We start from the raw sequence: 18,154 nt of genomic DNA, 5'->3' as shown, positions 1-18,154 counted from the left end.
CAGCCCTATTTTCCATGTGGGATTTCTTCTTGTTATGACAGGCTCGGGCTATGTGTCCAGTTATTCCACAGACCGACAATCTGCAGGTGCATGGTTCTCCTTGCAGCGGTAACAATATTTGTCCTTTTCTGCACTTGCTCTCTTTGGTCCCAGAGTGTCTGTTCCCCAGTCCGCACTGCATTATACAACATAGCTCCAGCTTTTATCTGTAGGTCCTGCACATTTTGGTTTGCAGACTCTATAGCTTGGGGTAATGACAGGGCATTTTCAAATATGAGATTGGTCTTGGCCAACGATCTTCTTTGCATTCGATCATCATCGAGCCCACATACAAGTCTATCCTGTAACATTTCTTTTATCATCATCTGCAGTAAAGAAACTTGAAATTTGAACTTGAATATTTATCATTTTATAAATTATTAACAATCATAATTTCAGGGACCAGTCATAAAAGCTGGTCATTCATTGTACCATTCATCATTGGACTGGTTTGTGGAATTTCGCTAATTGTTCCTGCGCTTCTGCTGGTGAGGTGCTACAGAAAGGGTGAGTCCTTTTCTTGGTAAAACTGTGATAATATGAGATGACATGGCATTTATTTTATTTGTCTCTTTTCCAGATGCATGCAGTAACAGGTTGGTCCAACACTCTTGTCTCATCTTGATCATCATAACAATACTTTCCATGTTCCTTATTAAACTCCTTCATGCTTTAGTCTCTCTCAGTCTCTGAACATCAACCAAGGCTCTGCTACACAGCAAACAGTGAACCAGAATGAAACTCAAGTTTACTCCTCTCTTCTCCATGGTCAGCCTTTCCACTCATTCTTTTCACAACTATTTCTAACACCCACTTTGACTTTTCAATCAAAAGCTCAAGTGACTCATTGGATGTTGTCTTGATTTTCTCTGACCTGTAGCTGATGTTTGTGTCTATGAATCAATCAGAGGCTCTGGAAACACAGAAAGTGGTACAGTAGAAACTTTGATTCATGTGGAGCTGTCAGACATTAGATTATTATCAGTGACTCATCTAAACTCATGGAACATTCTGATTTCAGGGGAACCAGACCATGAATACAGAAATATTACATCTCATCTGCATCTTCAAGGTGAGGGTCACTACTAAAACTATCAAGTATGATAATATATTAGTTGTTATCACAACTACCAACCTCTAATAGTACATAGAGTGTGAGAGTCATTAAATAATCTGATGCATTTATCTTAACAGGGAGACATGACACTGAGAAGAGCTCTGACTACAATAACGTGAATCCTGAATCTTTTTCATGTGTCACATGGAGCCAGTCTCAGAGAACCAGTCAGATCCCTGCCACAGTCCAGACTGTCAGCCAGGATGAAAATCAGCAGCACATATACTACTCTCTTCTCCACGGTCAGCTCTCCGTTCAAACAAACTTGCTTCCAGAGCTGCAATGTGCTTCAAGTTCATGAGCCGTTACATTAATAATAACAATGTTTCCTGCTCAACTAAATCAGCTTCTTTAAAATGATTTTCCTTTGTGCTGATTTTCACTGACCTACAGGTGATGCTTGTGTCTATGAGTCACTCAGAGGTCCTGAAAACACTGGAGATGGTACAGTATGAACTTTGATCCATTCACAGCTCTCCAACATCATATGATTGAAATTCAAGCCAGTTAAAATGTTCTGATTTCAGTTGGACGGGCCGGTGTCTCCACAAATGTCAAATCTCAGACTGAGCTCAGAGATGTTGGACAGAGGAGTGAGTACACAAAACATTACACATGTCAATTACTGCAAATTCTCAGTTGAAACTACAATACCACATACTGTATGTCACTTTACCAAAAGTTTGTGGACACCTGAATACCATACCTGTACATGCAGACTGTCATTGTTTAATTTCAGTTTCTAAACTCAGCTCAGAACATGTGGTATTAACACAAAGTAACAGACTTTGTTTATATTGTTAAAGGTTTAGTTTCTGTGTAATCTTTACAGGAAAACGAGGTGATCCAGGGAAGAGCTCCGACTACTAGAATGTGAATCCAGACTCATCTACAGGTAAAATGTTTAGCTACTGAGTCATTTTCAAATGAATAAATGAAAATATGTCATATTATCATTTTATGCACAAACGATAAGGACTTGATTAAAAAGGTGTTTAAGTCGATAACTATGGAAGCATCAGGTGTGCTGATATGTGCGGGGGACTGGAATATCAAACTACATCTCTACCTCTACCTCTCTGGACTCCACCAACAGAACAAAACATATAAAATTAGAAGCTTTGTACACTAGAAAACTGCTCAAAGAAATAAGCATGATGGATGTGTGGAGAGAACTACACCCGACCCATAAGTGTTTTACATTCTGTTCTCATCCACAGCGTATGTACTGGACAACTGAGGATAATCTTGACACTATATTTGGACAACAGACCTAAAGAGACTAAATACCAGCCTCTTAAATGACTCTCAATGCCAAAATTACACAAATAAAGAACTTACAGATTATGTGTTGCATAACGACAATGGGAAGGTGTCTCCGAGTATATTGTGGGACGCAGCCAAGGCTGTTATTAGGGGCAAAGTTTTAATGTGGTCAGCTCGTAAGAAGAAAGAAAAGGAGAAACAAATGAATGACCTGACTGCAAAACTAAAACCCCTGGAACACAGACATATGAAGTATAATGACATCGATATTCTAAAACAAACTGAAGATATGAAACAAACACTAAATAGCATCTATGAACGCCAACTGGAAAAATAAAGCTGTCTTCATGAAGCGAAAAGATCTAAAAAGGCAACCGGCATGAATGACACGTAAACAAATGGCTGAAAGATTTGTTCACAACGTTAAAGACACCCCAGATTAATAAGATGCACCACGATTTGAAGACATCCAGCCTTCATTTGAAACTTAGTACAAGAACTGATACGCACAAGCCCAAGCAGCTGAGGCATCAGTTGTATCAGACTTTCTATCATCTTTAGATTAACCATCATAGGAACAGAACAAAATAATGACCCAAGAAATAACAGAGGAAAAAAGAAATAAATGCCTGGAGCCGATGCTTATCCATCGATATGGTATAAACCTTCCTAGAGATCCTTGTCCCAATACTTAAAGAATGTTTTAATTATGTCCTTAGAGGGGCGGTGACTCTCCTGGAGACGAGCTATAGTTTCAGTCCTTAAACCAGGTAGAGAGAAGACAGAACGTAGCTCGTACAGACCCACATCGAACTAAACGTAGATTATAGATTAAATGCATCGATATTAGCAAAAAGAATGGAAGATATTGTCCCAGATCTGATTGACTCAGATCAGACGGGTTTTGTGAAATACAGGCGAGCCCAGGATAATGTGCGACGTGCTCTCCACCTCGTTCCTCAGATGAGAGGCAGTGATAGGGAAGCCATAGTCATCAGCCTTGATGCTGAAAAGACTTTTGATTCTGTTCGGTGGGAACATTTACTGTATATCTAGTCCTTAAATGTTTTGGATTAAATGATCAGGTAATAGGATGTCTGAACTGACTCTATTGCAGCCCCACAGCCACAGTTAAAATAAGTGGGTCCTTATCTAAAACGGTACGACTTTAAAGGGGGTGTTGTCAAGGCTGTCCTCTGAGTCCTATACTTTTTGCTCTTTTCATAGAGCCACTGGCACAGGCGATAAGAGATAAGGATATAACCCGGCGTATTGACTGGAAACACACAACTTAAAATCTGCTTGTACGCAGACAATATTTTAATGAGTCATTGTAACCCTGAAATAAATAAGTCTCCCTAAATGATTGTGTCTACTTAAAGAATTTGGTACATACACAAACAAAATTTACACAAAACCCAGACGTTGACGTTTAACATAACCATCTAAAAACATTTATAGAGCCTGTAAATTCAAGCTGACTGGTGACGTAATTAAATACCTTGGAGTGCACAGACACTGTTTATGATCAGAGCTATAGCTCCATAACAGCCGACATCAAATCAGATCTAAGTCGCTGCTCATTATTACCAACAAATGTGTACAGTCGCATAGACGTAATTAAGATGAATGTACTGCCCAGACTCCTGTTCCTCTTTCAGTCATTGCCAATCAATGTACCTCCAATCAATGGCCCTACACTGCTTGGAAGATTACTACAAAGCAGCACAGCTATGCTTCCTGGTCAACTGGTGTGATCCAGACTTAGATGTAAAATGGAAAGAAATAGAACAAAACTTCATAAATGCACCTCTACCGTCTATATTGGGAGACGATAACCCTCCAGAAATAATATTTACATAAGTCTGTTAGTTGGACTGTGACCCCTCTAAAAGATCTGGCACAAAAGACCCAAAATTTGAAAGAAATGCATGAATATCACAGTGGGTGACATCTGACACAGATTTCACAGCAGCCAAACTGGACAGCAGATTTACATCCTGGATAAATCGAGTATTACCTCATACTGTAAGGTCTCTACCAACTCAGGGTTTAACTCAGGGTTTGAACAACTCAGGAAAAAACAGGATTTATTTAGGTATTTTCAAGTATCAAATATCAAATATGACCAGGATTTACTCAGCTTTACAAACAGACAGAGGCCTCTCCACACTGTACCTGGGAAAAACATGGCAAGATTCTTCATAACTCCTAAAATGAAAAGTTCACAGACCAACAATCCAGACCATGGACAACGTTGGAGAGGGTGTGATACAATAGCTGCTGTCCATTTCCACATATTCTGGGAACGTCCTAATATTTCTTCATACTGGGCAGATGTAATAGTAGTAATCAGATCAATATTTAACCTGCAAACCCATCTCAATTTCAGCATAATATATTTAGGAAACATCCCAAATGAGGGAAATAAACAAGACAGATGTTTGTTACAGTTTACTATTAACATGGAGCAAAAAAAGCAACAACCAGGAAATGGGTGAGTAACAAGTGTCCAACAATTTCAGACTGGATAGAAACAGCTGAAGAGCGTGGAACATAGCCCATGGAAGATATTCAAACACCATGTGTCTTTGTACGGCAGAGTGGAGGTATAGCGCTTATAATTTTCTGATTCATTGGCCAAAAATAGTCCACCTGGGTGAGACTGGAGGAGAGTCTCTGCAGCCCTGTTTCCTTCTCAGATTTCACTGATAATGTTACAGAGTTAATGAAGTGTGAAGAAACACAATAATCAAAACAGTAAATTACAAACCCAGATTGTTGTTTGATTTCAGGTCCATAAAGAGAAGTGCATCATCAATGAAACAAGACAAGTCTGGACAACAACATGAAAAACAACATTGATCTGTAAACATGTTTTTTGATGACATTTATTCAACTGCTGCCATCCAGACATCAGACACACAGTCATTAATGAAGATCAGATGAAAGAATGACCTCATCTGGATTTAATGTCTGAAATCAATGTCAACACTGATGATACTGTCTGATTATTATATCTATTGTTGTTGCATTGATGTGGTCAATCTGCAGGTTAAATACACCATCTATCTATAGACTGTAACATGATGTATATTCTACTTTATTTCTGTTTAGTCTCATCAATAACTCAGTTCATTAAAGTCAATTCAGTGTTTAAATGACTGAATCATTGTTGAGTTTCATGGAAGTGTTTTGGTTTCCATCAGTCTGTGTCTCTTGTGCTGCTTTTGCTGCATTCTTACTGTCCTTTCTTCTTCTAGTGCTTTTGTTGTGTGCAGCACTGCCCCCATGTGTCACAATGAACAGTCTATGGTCACAATCAGCAGCAACAAGCTCAGCTGAAGACTGGAAAACTTTTACTATACATATATATATATTCACTGAACACTGTAGTGTATAAAAAGTCTTAATATTTAACTTGTGTTGTAGATAAATATCTTCATTCATGCCGACATTTACCATCACAATACTGAACAGGATGCATCAAAGTGTTAAACAGAGGGATGGGATGTTAGTTCTGTTGAAAAAAGAAGGAAGCTGACAGAGACCAATGCCAAGAAAAAAAGAATATGCATGATCTCATTTTCCTCACAGTTCTTTCTTGCTCTGCAGTTGTTGCTTCCTGGTATTAAATCATCTTTGAAGAAACCAGAGAGGCTCCTGAAGTAAGTTCTCCTCTAGCAGCTGGTGATAAGGAAATAGGACAGCTGTTTTGTGGAGCTATAGATATGATGATATATGTCGTCAGATTGGTATTGTTTGTGTGATGCCATTATTCAGATGTAATTTGTCGTCACCTGTTTATTGTCAGGTGCTGTGTTCCCCTCTCTCACTTGCTACTGTGTTTTTGTTGTGAGGGTATTGATTGTGGTTTTCTGGATTACATTATGGGATGAAAAATTTCCAAACCAAAATCACCACTGCTGCTCAGTATTATTTTTGTATCTGCCTCTTACTAAATCATAACTGCCACTTGAGTCAAGGACACTGACAAACTACAGTCACTGATTTCAGCACCGTACAGCTCCTCTGAACCTCTCTCTACTGCCTGGCTTACACAAGGTGAGGTAACTTCAGCACTGGACAGCGTCACTGGGGGACACTTCAACTTCACATGGCTCAGCTTGAGGCTTTAGTTGTTGATCTGGATCTTACAAAATAATCCACTGACAAAGATTGAGCATCATCTACCACCACTGGAGCTTTGAGTAAAGTAGATAAGCTGGCATCACCTTTTGGCTCAGCAGTCAGCTGTTCACAGAACAAAGACGGGTGCTCCAGTTCAGTAACAGTCTTTGTACTGACATCATCTGCCACTTGTGAAGAAACACAAATGATCAACACGACGATCAGAAAGAAATCTGGAAAATCAACCTCATCCTGGTCACATTTACGCACAGATCCAGTAACCAGTTAGAAACATCCAGACAAGCTCAATCTAGACACTGTCTGTTTAACTTGACTGTTGCTTCAGGTGCAGCCAAAAACTTTCCACTGGCTAAATCATTCGCCATGAGAAAGTCAACCACCTTCACCTTATACCAAGTCTCATTCCACAAAGACTTTTTGCAACTGCACATCAATATCTTTCATGCCAAAACCTTCCACTGTCACTTCAGAACCAGCAGTGAATCCATCATGAAAGAATAAAACTCCCTCCTCAATGAAGGACTGAGAAGCAGCTGAATCTTTGAAAATCTTCACTGTGACTTTATTTCAAATCAGAGGGTTGTCTAAAGCAGTGGTTCCAAACCTTTTTACCTCAGAGCCCTGCCTACTTCTAAAAGTTGATCTTTTTTTTTTAAATCACCACACACCAGAGATCCGGCATGTTGCCTGAATACTTTAATCCTTGGATATTGTACATGTAGGGAGACTCAGGCAATACTGGTTAAAAACTGGTGACTGATGCTCATACACTCTAAGCACTGTTGTTTTTACTTTCCCCCAAAAACAAGACGTTCTTTAAGTTTCAAGTAAACCTCCACGGCTTTACCAATAAGAACAAACAGCAGCAACAATGTCCACACATATTTGGCTACTTCAATGTAGAAGCCACACGCTCCTGTAAAATGAAATATTTGTCTACATTCATGTGTAGATATAGATCAAGTAGATGCAGCACCATATTCTAACTCCCATAAGAGAACTGGATTTTGATGTTCCAGCTTTTCCACTTCGAGTGGAACATCACTTCTTTTTCCTTTAAAACTTCACGCTGTAACTCAATACTAATTACTATTTTAATAGGAAAACTGTAATTGACTCAGCCTTTTATTCAGTATCATATTGACACCAAGTCATTATTCAAGATTCATTCGACTGTAATCTGTCAGAACAGTTCACAACAATATCCTGTACAGATGTGTTTGGTTCTCACTGCACTAAAAGAATAATAATTCATCTCATTTCTCATATATTAACCTCCGAATACAGACCTCACAGGTTTTATAATTGTCTTGTGTTTACATCTGACAGCCAACAGAGGGTACTGTTCATTGCTTTATCTTCTTGACTAAGTTTCATCAGATTGTTGTAACCACTGGGTAAACTGCAACTCTAAACAATATTTCAACTTGTCTTTGTCTTATGAAGTTAGAAATGGACACGTATAATGATTTGATGGTTCAGTGGCGTAGCCCTGTTTGAATAAAGTATTCTGAGGTTGTGACGGAAGCTTAAAGTTAGCAGACTGGCTTCTCTGAGTTGTAATGGCAAAGTGCGTGCCTGTTAGAACGCAGTCTATAAGTTCCCCCAAGACTTAGGTGAAGAATAAAGAAGCAGGAGACAGTCCTTCCTTATGGCGCTTTCATCCAGTGTAAGCAAGGTACACAGATTGTGGTGGGTGTGGTTATATGTGTGTGTGCTACTGGAATAAACCGAAAATAAGAAAAGTCATCAATAAAACAGCTCATGATGTGTTTAACCATAACACACAACCCGAAATAATAATAAATAATCATTAGCATGAAATATAGATATGTATATATCATATACAGGAGAAATATCCATGATATAATATATATATATCACATATTTAACTGACAACATAGAAAAACGGTCAGTGGCATAAATATAACATAATCAAATGACCACTAGTGGCTGGATCTGGCTAAGTCACCTGCTCTGTCATGCAGCCTTCAGAACAGAGGTGATAACAGTTCACTGTTAGTCACAGAGCCACAAGATTCCTCTTAGGATGATTGATTGTGGAACATTACCCCACTGATGCACGAATTATGATATCCTGAGCCAAGATTTTTTTTAAATGTGTTTTTACTGTTTTTAGGGCATGAAAAAAAAAAAACAATAAAAAAAAAACAAAAAAAAAAAAAAACAGATTTTCAGGAAGTTACAGACATGTCCATGCCAGTTTAAACATAATGGAAGAAAATGAATCAAACTGATATTTATCATAAATCCATGAGCACCTATGTCATTGTCTGCTTTGGAAAACACTTTAACCTACTTTCAGACACTTTAACATTCTATAGCTCTATTGGTAAAACCTAAATAAGAAAACAAACATGTCAGCTAAATTCATGTTTCAAAACATCTCTAAAAAGAACAAACAAAAGTCACTGCATCACTGATTTTTTTAATGAACCTAATGAAAGTTGGCAAAGTATCCAGGGCACAGTGTCACACTGCACTGCATGCAGATGTATTTGGTCTTCCGTGTGCATGCAGCATCGTGGCATCTGTTTGCATTTTTGACCTGGGTGAGCTTGGGCCAGTGATTTCCTGTGCTCAACCTGACCTCACTTGGTACTTTGGTCACTGTTATGCGCTTTGCTGGAGGTGGGGTCCCACTGCGTCTTCCTCTCCTGCTTTGCTGAAGGGAGCCAGCATTTATCAGTGCACGGGCCACAGAAGCTTTGAAGATGAGGAGATTCATCTTTTCTCATCCAGACAACAGGCAACAATGACGGCATCAAAAAACACTCACATGTACCACAGCTTGTTTCTACGTCTGTAGGGATACACTGACACACACACTGGTTAACAAGATCCAAACCACCCCTGTGTTGATAAAGGGCCACCTTGAGCCATCTTCTGGCCACATCTTCAGGGACTGGCACAGGTGGATGCCATGTGGATGACTGAACTGTTAAGCCAACGTGTGACAGTGATGTTTCCGTTTGTGCTGACAACAGAACAGGCCTCTCTTCCTTATTCTTTCAGTTGTTTTTCACTCTTGAGTTTCTGACTCGCTCCTTTCATTCTGTTTGCTCTGCATGTACCTGTGCCATAGATGCCTTGGTCTTTCAAGGCCTCAAGGAGTGGAATGCTGCAGTCACCGCTGTGACCCCTATTTGCTGAGCCCTGGTACACTTCAAATCTGTTCACATAACCTGAGGACCCTGCCCTCACCCACACTTTCACTCCCCAGGGTTTGGGCTTTTTGGGTATGTATTGCTTGATTGACAGTTGGCCTTTGAAGGGAATGATTTGCTCATCAATTGATTGGGATTCTTCAGGGTCTGCTGTGGCCAGGAATGTTTTCTGAAGTGTACTTGGCACTGGTCTTACTTTGAAGAGCCTATCCGTGTTTGTTGGCTGGTAAGTATGGTTATCCACAAAGTGCAGATACCTCTGAATTTACTCATATCTGTTTACAGACATGGCATCTGCAATTATTCCAAGACGAAGGCCATCCTCACTGGACCAGTACATCCGTGCCCTAGGATATCGAATGTACCCCATGACCATGTTGATCCCTAGAAAAACGTGCATTTCTTTGCTTGTCACTGCCAGATTTTCTTTCCCTTTCTGCAGAGCATACATGTTGGTGTTGTGTACAATCTCATCAATGAGATCTATGGGAAATGTCACACCGTGGTGAGGGTGTCTTGTCTTGGGGTTGTTTTGTCCTGTCATTTCCTGTTTTATTTTGAAAAGTAAGTCTCCTCTCGTTTCAGGTCACTTGCCCTTCCTCATGTGTCACCAGTCTGATTGTCTTCCCTGATTCCTGATTGTGTCCGCCTGTCCCCTATTTCCCTCCATGTGTTTAAGTAGTCTGTGTTCCCCTTGTCTCGTGCCAGAGTGTTATCGTCCTCAACCTGTTCCCGTGCCTTGTTTCATGTCTTCAACCAGAGAAGTTTTCAAGTAAGCCTGTGATTCCTCTCGAAGAGAGAGTTTTTGTTTTGTTAAGCCTTTTCTTAGTTTAGATCCTTAGTCCTGAGGTTTTCCTCCATTCAGAGTGTTTTGTGTTTTTTTTTGATTTGTTTCTTTGATTTGAGTTTTCCTCCTTCTGGAGAGTTTTTCATTTTTAGTAATCAGATTAGCGTCTAGGTTTTTTTGTAGCCATTTGTTTGTCCCTCTGTGAGGGATCTCTGAAGAATCCAAATAAAGCCTTTTGTCATCTCTGCATTCTGAGTCCTGCTTTGAGTCTCGGCCTGACAGTACACTCTGGCCAGTATGGACTCAGCAGAGACTGACCAGATAACGGCCGCGCTCCACGCTCACGAGACCCGACTCTCCCGCCAGGAGGAGTTTCAGGCGGCGGTTGTCACGCAGTTGGGTCAACTTTCATCCGAAGTGCAGGATCTGCTTGGACACTTACAACAGACCCGCATCCTGCCAATTGTGCCGGAGCCTCCAGTCACGGCAGTTGCTCCTGTTCAGACGGTACCCATTGCCGGAACAGGGATCAGGCTGGCACCCCCGGAGCGCTTTTCCGGAGGACCAGGATCTTGTAAGGCTTTTCTCATAGACTGTGCCATTCATTTTGAACATTCCCCCCTTGCATTCACCACAGATCGGTCGAAGATCGCCTTCATGATGTCTCACCTGACCGGAAGAGCGAGAGCATGGGCCACAGCGGAAAGGGAGCGTGACTCTCCACTGTGCACTCGCTTCCACAGTTTCAAAACCGCTCTTCAGAAGACTTTTGATCCGGTGTCAACAGACAGAGAGAAAGCTAGGGAATTGAGCGGGTGAAGCAGGGAAACGACTCGGTATGCGACTACGCCACCCCGCTTCCGCACCCTGGCAACGGAGAGCGGATGGAACTCCACAGCCCTCTATGATGCTTTGTTGGATGGACTGTCTATTCCCATATGGAAGCTACTGGTGCCCTTGGACCTGCCTGCGGACCTGGATTCCCTCATCGCCCTAGTCATCCGGACAGATAACCGGATCCAAGAACTCCATCGGCATCAGAAGGGCCAACCATCGTTGAAGTACCGACAACCGCTGGTTCGGGGTGGGCATGAAGCCCGGGGCCTGACTCTCGAACGTCCTTCTTCAGTTGGGTCAGACCCAGCTCACCCAGGCGGAACGACAACGTCGTCTCAAGGAGGGGCGTTGCTTCTACTGCGGAGAATCTGGACATCGTGTGGTCGTCTGCCCAGTCAAGACAGCTCGGGGAGTGAGCAAGTTCTCAACCTTAGGTTCTCCTTCACGCAGTTTGACCGCCATAAAGGTAAAACACAACACCACAGTCATGGAGATGAATGTTTTAATTGACTCTGGGGCTGATGAGAGTTTAATGGACTGGGGATTAGCCAAGAAACTGGGATTGAAAACTGAGGCTATCTCACAACCCCTCCTGGCAAGGGCCTTAAATGGTAACGCTCTGTTCACTATAGCCCACGTCACAGAACCCATAGCCATTACCATAGATAATCACAGTGAATTAATGAACTTTTATTTGTTTAAATCACCAACACGCACCCTGGTATTGGGATATCCATGGCTCACGCGCCACAACCCCCATTTTAGACTGGCCTACGGCAAGATCTTGGGATGGGGGGAGCTTTGTGAGAAAGAGTGTCTGCGGGACAAGAATTCAGGAGAAGGTTACCACTGTCATAAATTCCGTTTCTGTTCACCCTGTTAAAGACTCCAAGTACCCCGATTTGACTTCGGTACCCGCCTGTTACCACCACCTCAAGGAGGTTTTTAATAAAATCAAGGCCACGTCACTTCCACCTCATCGACCATATGACTGCGCCATCGACCTCATCCCCGGTCCACCATTCCCAAGGGCGGCTGTACTCTGTGTCAGGGCCCGAGCGGCAGGCCATGAAAGACTACATAGAGTCATCTCTGAAGGCGGGACTCATTCGTCCATCGTCACCTGCTGGAGCTGGTTTTTTCTTTTGTAAACAAGAAAGATGGGACCTTAAAAACCATGTATTGACTACAGCCCCCTCAATGACATTACTATCAAGAACCGCTACCCCTTGCCCCTCATGTCATCTGTGTTTGATCAACTACAACAGGCCAAGATATTTACAAAATTAGACCTTCGAAATGCATACCATCTGGTCAGGATCAGGGAGGGGACGAATGGAAAACGGGGTTCAACCCCCCTAGCGGTCATTATGAATATCTGGTTATGCCGTTCGGGCTCACTAATGCTCCTGCTGTGTTCCAGGTCATGATTAATGACGTGCTTAGGGACTTCCTTGACCATTTTGTGTATGTTTACCTTGACGACATTCTCATCTACTCACCTGACCTGGACACTCATAAAAAACATGTAGCAGCTGTATTACAGAGACTATTAAACCATAAACTTTACGTCAAAGCTGAAAAGAGCGAGTTTACCGCCGATACCGTCTCCTTCCTGGGCTTCATCGTAGCCCCTGGAAGGGTGCGGATGGATCCGGCTAAAGTTAGCGCTGTGGTCAATTGGCCCACTCCTGATAGCCGCAAAAAAGTTCAGCAATTCCTTGGTTTTGCTAACTTTTACAGGCGGTTCATCAGAGGCTTCAGCGCAATAGCGGCTCCTCTGCACGCACTCACCTCTTCGAAGGTTCATTTCTCCTGGTCACCAGAGGCAGGAGCTGCCTTCCAGAAGCTGAAGTCCCACTTCACCACGGCACCCATCCTCATCATGCCGGACACTCAGCGGCAATTCGTTGTAGAGGTGGATGCTTCCAACGAGGGTATAGGGGCCGTCCTTTCACAGCGGTCAGAGCAGATGGGAAGATGCATCCCTGCGCCTTCCTGTCGCGACGACTGTCCAGAGCGGAGCGGAATTACGATGTCGGCAACCGGGAGCTGTTGGCGGTTAAGGTGGCGTTGGAGGAGTGGAGACACTGGTTGGAGGGAGCCGAGCACCCGTTCATCGTTTGGACTGACCACAAGAACCTGGAATATATACGCAGGGCAAAGAGACTCAATTCTCGCCAGGCCAGGTGGGCGCTGTTCTTTAACCGCTTCTCTTTTTCTCTTTCTTACAGGCCGGGGTCCCGAAACGTCAAGCCTGACGCCCTGTCACGTCTATACGACCCTGAGCCTGTAGCCAAAGAACCAGAGCCTATCCTCCCACTGACCTGTGTGGTTGGAGCGGTGACTTGGCAGATGGAAAATGAGGTTAAGCAAGCTAATGGTGAGGCTCCGCCACCTAAGTGGGTGCCCCGAGAATCGATTGTTTGTCCCTGTCGATTTGCACCCACAGGTGATTCATTGGGCCCATTCCTCGCTGCTTTCCTGTCATCCGGGAGTTCGGCGGACGGTGTTCGCCATCTCTCGGATGTTCTGGTGGCCATCCATGGATTCGGAGGTCTGGGAGTACGTCGAGGCTTGTTCGGTCTGTGCGAGGAACAAGGTGTCCTCCGGGTCACGTATGGGACTTCTGCAACCACTGCCTATCCCCTCAAGACCATGGGCCAATATATCGATGGATTTTGTCACGGGGCTCCCGGTCTCTCAAGGTAACACCACAGTCCTCACTGTGGTGGATAGATTCTCTAAAATGGTCAGATTTATTGCCCTGCCTAAACTGCCTTCAGCCAAGGAAACAGCTGAAATTATGATTGACCATGTTTTCAAGATTCACGGGTTTTCCCAAGGACATCGTCTCGGACCGGGGGGCCCAGTTCGTGTCACGGTTCTGGAGGGAATTTTGCCGGCTCATCGGAGCTAAGGCCAGTCTGACCTCGGGCTACCACCCGGAGGCTAACGGCCAGACCGAACGCCTTAACCAGCAGTTGGAAACCGGCCTCCGTTGTCTAGTGTCCCAGAACTCCTCGACATGGAGCACACACCTCGTCTGGGTCGAGTACGCCCACAACTCCCTGCCTACGTCTGCCACAGGGTTTTCGCCCTTCAAGTGTGTTTATGGTTATGAACCTCCTGTGTTCGCTGCCCAGGAGCTTGAAGTCACGGTCCCATCCGCCCACGCCATGATCCGCCGCTGCTGACGCATCTGGGCCGCTGCACGGCAGGTGCTTATCCGCCAAAGGGACCGGACCAAGAAAGTGGCGGACCGCAAGAGGCGACCCGCACCTGCCTACCAGCCGGGTCAAAGGGTGTGGCTTTCTGCCAAGAATCTTCACCTCGGGGTCCCCTCCAAGAAACTGGCACCACGATTTGTGGGTCCCTTCCCCATTACCAAGGTCATCGGTCCTGCGGCTGTCCGGCTCTGCCTGCCTCGCTCCCTCCGTGTTCACCCCACCTTCCATGTCAGTCAGGTCAAGCCGGCCAAGGAGAGTCCCTTGGTTCCGGCCCTCCCGCCCCCTCCTCCTCCTGAGATGATAGACGGGGGTCTGGTCTACAAGGTTAAACAGCTGCTGGCTGTACGCAACAGGGGCCGGGGCAGACAGTACCTGGTGGATTGGGAGGGGTACGGTTCGGAGGAGAGACAGTGGATCCCATCACGGTTCATTGTGGACCGTACCCTTATTGCTGACTTCGACCGCGACCATCCTGGATAGCCTGGACCGTCTGGTAGCCGGTCCAAGGAGGGGGGGGTTCTGTCACACCGTGGTGAGGGGGTCTTGTCTTGGGTTTGTTTTGTCCTGTCATTTCCTGTTTTATTTTGAAAAGTAGGTGTCCTCTTGTTTCAGGTCACTTGCCCTTCCTCATGTGTCACCAGTCTGATTGTCTTCCCTGATTCCTGATTGTGTCCACCTGTCCCCTATTTCCCTCCATGTGTTTAAGTAGTCTGTGTTCCCCTTGTCTCGTGCCAGAGTGTTATCGTCCTCAACCTGTTCCCGTGCCTTGTTTCATATCAACCGGAGCAGTTTTCAAGTAAGCCTGTGATTCCTCTCGAAGAGAGAGTTTTTGTTTGTTAAGCCTTTTCTTAGTTTAGATCCTTAGTCCTGAGGTTTTCCTCCATTCGGAGTGTTTTTTTTTTTTTTTTGATTTGTTTCTTTGATTTGAGTTTTCCTCCTTCTGGAGAGTTTTTCATTTTCACTAGTCAGATTAGCTTTGAGTCTCGGCCTGACAGGAAACGGTTGCCTAAAGAAATCGACTGGTTCTCTCCCCTTAACATTCAATCTCCAGTCCCCTAGAAAAGGGGGCAAGTCTCCATCAAAATTGTTGTCTTTGAGTTTCCAGACATATTTGAGGGCTTGAGTGCAGGCAGGTGCCTTGTGAACATTTCTCTGGGTAGGTACCATGCAGACATTTTCCACAGCTCCCTCATCATGCAGACCTCCCTCTGCATCCTGGCCCTCATCCTCTTGACTGTCAGCATGCTGACTCACTGCATCCTGACTGTTTGCATCTCCTTCATCATCCTCATCTCCTACATCTCTATTCTTTGGCAGCCACTCATCATCACTGTTCTCCACTATACTCATCTGCACTTGTGGTCTAAAAATATGACAAATTGATCATATTTATTAACACAAACTACAACTAATCTGCACAAAAATGTCCATAAAAATTTGTATTTTTTAAAACTAACTTATAGGCATACCCAAAATGAAATGAACTGCAACCAAAATAGTCATAATAAAAGATGAATCAAGATGGCGGCGCCCTGGATGGCTGTGGCTGCATGCGCTCTCGAGAACTTGCGAGCATTTGAACAAAATACGCCGTCTAGCACGCTAGAAACAGTGTATCCATCCAGTAGTTTCGCTGAGTCCCATCATGATGAAGTGCTTCGAAAGGCTGCTAAAACAACACATTGTCTCCAGACTCCCCTCACATTCAAACCCGTTCCAGTTTGCCTACCGGCGGAACCGCTCCACTGAGGACGCCATCTCCTCCGCTCTTCACCTGAGCCTGGCACCTGGAGGAGAAGAACACCCATGTACGGATGCTGTTCCTGGACTTCAGTTCAGCGTTCAACATGATCATCCCACAGCATCTGGTAGGAAAACTGGGACACCTGGGCTTCAGTACCCCCCTTCACAACTGGCTGCTAGACTTCCTCACCGACAGACCTCAGTCAGTCCGGGTCGGACATCACACCTCCAATGTCATCACCCTCAGCACAGGCTCCCCTCAGGGCTGCGTCCTGAGCCGCTTGCTGTTCACTCTGATGACACACGCCTGCGTCCCAAAGGTTCGCCACCAATCACATTGTGAAGTTTGCAGATGACACAACGGTGATGAGCCTCATCAGAGACGACAACGACCTGGACTACAGAGAGGAGGTGAAGAAGCTGGTGGGCTGGTGCAGAGACAACAGCCTGATCCTGAACGTGGACAAGACGAAGGAGATTATCGTTGACTTCAGGAAGAACTGGCCCAGCCAGGCTCCACTGCTCATCAACAGCTCATCTGTGGAGGTGGTCAGCAGCACCAAGCTCTTGGGGGTGCACATCACAGACGACCCCACCTGGTCTGTGAACACCACGTCACTGGTCAAGAGGGCACAGAAGCACTTGTACTTCCTGCGGAGGATGAGGAGAGCGTGAGGAGAATGGTGAGGACAGCGGAGAGGAACATCGGGGCCCCTCTCCCCTCCATTCAGGACATCTCATCACAGCGCTGCATGTCGTGAGCCCGTAACATCATCAGTGACCCCTCACACCTCCACCATGGACTACTGCCCTCTGGAAAGAGGCTCCACAGAATCCGGTGCAGGTCCACCAGGTTCTGCAACAGCTTTTTCCCCCTTGCCATCAGACCGTTGAACTGTTGAACTCTTAACTGGACTCCGCTTCACACAAATACATAACTTTTTACTGCCATTTTGTACCGTTATTTTGCAGTGTGAACATTGTTGTACATTGTTGTACATTTTTGAACATTTTTTAAAACAGTTTTTTCTTGCACTATGATACATTCCTATTGCTGCTGCACTTTATATTGTACTTTCATTGTAATTTTATTACATTGTTGTGAGCCGTATGCAACGAAATTTCGTTCTGTGTACACCCTGTGCTTACAAAATGACAATAAAGTTCGCCTAAGTCTAAGGCTACATGACTTATGTTGGAACTATTTAGCAATGCATGACGTTCACTTTGCTGGACACATGGTTAATTGCAATTTTCTACTTATTTTAAGTAACATTTTCAAAACCAAAACAATTATTGTTACTGAGATACTCCTGCATATCATCATATTTTTATTTATTATCATCATTATTTTTTTTATTTACCTCCAGGGTTCTCCTGGAATAGAAGGATTGACAAGATATTTCAGCAGTGGTCAACGTGTGTGGCTTCCTGTCGGCCATCTTGGATTCAGAGGAGGTTCACTTGTAGTTACAACAATTAACCACTGAATGAACCTAAATGGAGGGTGGCAGCAGAGAGCATTCTAATGGCTGATATGCAACTCCTACATAGAAACCATTGTATATGGCAGGAACTGACTTTTAAACAGCTCTCCACTGTAGTGACCGCTATGAGCCAGAGTTACCTTGATCAACGTACATCACCCAGTGTTTAGAGAATGTTTGTGTCTTCTGTTAACTTGTTAACACATTAGCTGTGGTTTAAGTGTGATGATGCCTAATACTGGCTATCACACCTCTCTGTGTGAAGAGGAACTGACAGTTTTCTTTACAGGCCTTACTGAGTGAACTGT

The 18,154-nt window shown here is 44.1% G+C and overlaps 1 long non-coding RNA gene across 1 annotated transcript; it reads left to right on the top strand.

Moving 5' to 3' along the window:
• Positions 1-622: 622 nt before the first annotated feature.
• On the top strand, positions 623-5,295 carry LOC125023422. Its single transcript, XR_007114602.1, has 8 exons — positions 623-807; positions 920-970; positions 1,061-1,111; positions 1,234-1,398; positions 1,550-1,600; positions 1,684-1,749; positions 1,989-2,051; positions 5,218-5,295. It is a non-coding gene; the product is annotated as an uncharacterized LOC125023422 (long non-coding RNA).
• The last annotated feature ends 12,859 nt before the right edge of the window (positions 5,296-18,154 follow it).

The sequence above is a fragment of the Mugil cephalus genome, chromosome 1 (assembly GCF_022458985.1).
Source record: "Mugil cephalus isolate CIBA_MC_2020 chromosome 1, CIBA_Mcephalus_1.1, whole genome shotgun sequence".
Lineage (NCBI taxonomy): Eukaryota > Metazoa > Chordata > Actinopteri > Mugiliformes > Mugilidae > Mugil > Mugil cephalus.
The sequence above is the reverse complement of the archived record's forward strand: the minus strand, read 5'-3'. Positions and strand labels throughout refer to the sequence as shown.